General features: G+C 39.8%; 1 pseudogene; it reads right to left on the bottom strand.

The window, feature by feature from the left end:
* Positions 1-1070: 1070 nt before the first annotated feature.
* On the bottom strand, positions 1071-1776 carry LOC132518299 (zinc finger CCHC domain-containing protein 17-like; annotated as a pseudogene).
* Positions 1777-3512: the final 1736 nt, after the last annotated feature.

Here is a 3512-nt window from a genome sequence, read left to right as displayed (position 1 = left end):
AAGTAAGACTAATATGATAACAACTGCACTGATTATAATTTGCTTAGCTGTTGAGGCCCCCAGAAAAACCTGAATAACAGGATGTATCATGGAGTTTTCATAGTATAGTTTATTCTCATTATTTGGGGATCCCATATCTGCACATTCACTTACTCACTGAAATGTATATCTGTGATGCTTTTGTAGTACTTTGTGGACATACACAAAGCTGTGAAAAATCTGAGGCATCCTACATCACATTCTCAGCTGAGGTCAACAAGACAATACCCTGCCTTCTCGTTTTAGGTGCAATGTAAACAAATATCTCTTTCATTGTCTATTTAGTACAACTTCTTTGCATTTTTGTCCTTTTTATTAGTGATATTACTTTTTTTTTTTTGGTGCCAGAAATTTAAGCAGAGACCTAAAATGGAACCAACTGACAAACACTATAGTAAAAAGAAAACAAAGCAATGATCTTGGCTTGAGCTGTCTGGTTCAGTGGTCTGGAGGAACGTCACACACAAGCTCAGTCACTGCAGTCAATGTTTTCTGGCTGTCACTTCTAACATAGTAGAATCATGTTAGGGGGAATGGAAAAAGTGAGCATCAATTTTTCCCATGTTCTCCCTCTGTCCCTGTGTTGGATGCAGCAGAGATCACCCACCAATCAGCCCTAACATCTGGGCAGGCCAACAGGGAAGGGCTAATCACTCTGTTCTGCAACTACAGCCAGATTCACCTCCAAAACAGTACCTGTGGCTCTAGCTTGGACTCCTGTATTGGAATCTGGCTCTGGCAGTGGCAGCTAGAGAGGGTAATAGGACTCCTGCTGAATGAAGGAAGTTGGATGAATGAATGGGTGAGCTGCAGGGGTCACTTGCAAAGGGATGAGGAGTGATAAGGAAACAACTCGTTCAGGCAGATGCTTTTGATATCTATCTCTGAAACCTGCCTGTGGCACGAAGGGAAGCCATCTCCCATGGGAGAGAAGTCAATGGGGTGGAAGGCCATATTCTCACAACTGAGTCTTTCCAGGAGCCAGGGCTTCAAGGAACAAGGCTCCTGGTTCCTTCTCTCAACCAACCCCTCTACTCTTTCCACTCTCCCTCACTGTACTTCTTCTTCTTTTTCTTCTTCTTTGCTGCCTTGCTGTCTTTCGACGCATGCCTTGCCTTCTTGCCTGTATCATTCTCAGAGTCTGAGCTGTCAGTCAGATAACTTTCTGTCTATATGTTTCTTTTTTTGCTTTTCTTTCTTTTTCTAGAAGAATTTCTCATGGGGTCAGGCTTTTCAAACTGTGCTAACTTTGCCTCTTCCTTCTCCTCTTCCTCATCAGGTATCAGAGAGTACTTGATCCCACCTGGTTGCATGAAATAATTCTTTGCAAAGTGGCCTTTACAGCCACACTTCTTGCAGGTAGTGTTCAGGACAGCCTCAAGGGTGATCTTCTGCCCAGTGTAATCCTGGAAGGCCACCTCTCTTCTTGCTCAGTAATAACACTGTTGGGGTCAAGGTCCTTCCCAGTCCCTTGGTTGACAACTTTCATGGAGAGGAATACGTTTATGCTATCATTTTTCATCTCTCAGCCAATAAGCTTCACCCACACTTTGTCTCCAACGTCTACTCTCTCAGAGGGCTTATCTACATGACAGGATGACATGTGAGCTCCATGGACCAGACCTTGCTCCCGACAGCCTGGGATTTTGATAAAGTCTCCATAGTCTGTCACCATAGCAACTCTCCTTGGAAAATAGTGTAGGGAGAAGGCAAGTTCTCCATGGTCTTGGGTCTTCCCGAATCATCCTTAATGTTCTGTGGTTCCTCCATTTATCTTCTGCTAAAGCTAATTCAAGCGTCTTGGTGTCAGCGTCAGGTCTCCCAGCTGCAGCATTGCTCAAAACACCCTGATACTGCTTCTTAAAATGCCTTCCAAGCATGTGCTGAAGTGTCGTCTGGTGCTCCTAAGCACAAGAAGGCTCTTATATGCCTTACAGAGAAAATAAGTGTGTTAAATAAGCTTCATAAAGACATGAGTTATAGTTCTATAGCCAGGGAGTTCAATGTTAATGAAACAACAATATATATTAAATTAGGGACAGGACAGGAATAAGGACGCAGATGTAGAGAATGGACTTGAGGACACGGGGAGGGGGAAAGGTAAGCTGGGACGAAGTGAGAGAGTGGCATGGACATATATACACTACCAAATGTAAAATAGATAGCTAATGGGAAGCAACCACATAGCACAGGGAGATCAGCTTGGTACTTTGTGACCACCTAGTACAAAGTTGGGATAGGGAGGGTGGGAGGTAGACGCAAGAGGGAGGAGATATGGGGATATATGTATATGGATAGCTGACTCACTCTGTTATAAAGCAGAAACTAACATACCATTGTAAAGCAATTATACTCCAATAAAGATGTTTTTTAAAAAATTAGGTATTTTTATATAGAAACATACATAAAACAATGATATGTATTGATTATTTGATGAAAATGTTGCGAGCAGAAGCTCACAAGAACTCACTCCCATATTTCTCCTAGGAGCAATGATTGAGTATTCATTAAGTGTTTGCAAACATTTTTTATAAAATATGACCACAGCAAATAATGAGATCAACTGTAAATATATCCATTACAATAAAAATAACAATAGTGTAAAAATTATTTTCATGCTAGAAGGCTTAGTCAACTGCTGATAGAAACTAAAATTATTTTTAAATATTGTTATTTTATTGTATGATAAAATTATGCCTATAGAAAAATTATTTAAAATGGAGACAAACAACAAAAGATCAGAAAGAGAAATTAAAGAAACAATCCCATTTACCAACACAACAAAAAGAATAAAATACCTAGGAATAAACCTACCTAAGGAGGCAAAACACCGGTACCCAGAAAACTATAAGATACTGATGAAAGAAATCAAAGATGACACAAACAGATGGAGAGATATACAATGTTCTTAGATTGGAAGAATCAATATTGTGAAAATGACTATACTACCCAAAGCAATCTACAGAATCAATGTAATCCCTATCAAATTACCAATAGCATTTTTCACAGAATTAGAAAAAAAAATTTTTACAATTTGTTATGGAAGCACAAAAGACCCTGAATAGCCAAACCAATCTTGAGAAAGAAGAATGGACCTGGAGGAATCAGGCTCCCTGACTTCAGACTACACTACAAAGCTAAAGTAACCAAGACAGTATGTACTGGCACAAAAACAGAAATATAGATCACGGGTACAGGATAGAAAGTCCAGAGATAAACCCACACACCTATGGTAACCTAATCTATGACAAAGTAGGCAAGAATATACAACAGAAAAAAGACAGTCTCGTCAGTAAGTGGTGCTGGGAAAACTGGACAGCTACATGTAAAAGAATGAAGTTAGAACATTCCCTAACACCATACACAAAAATAAACTCAAAGTGGATTAAAGACATAAATGTAAGGCCAGACACTATAAAACTCTTAGAGAAAAACATAGGCAGAACACTCTTTGACATAAATCGCAGCAAGAG

This window comes from Lagenorhynchus albirostris, chromosome 3 (genome assembly GCF_949774975.1).
Source record: "Lagenorhynchus albirostris chromosome 3, mLagAlb1.1, whole genome shotgun sequence".
Classification (NCBI taxonomy): domain Eukaryota; kingdom Metazoa; phylum Chordata; class Mammalia; order Artiodactyla; family Delphinidae; genus Lagenorhynchus; species Lagenorhynchus albirostris.
The sequence above is the reverse complement of the archived record's forward strand: the minus strand, read 5'-3'. Positions and strand labels throughout refer to the sequence as shown.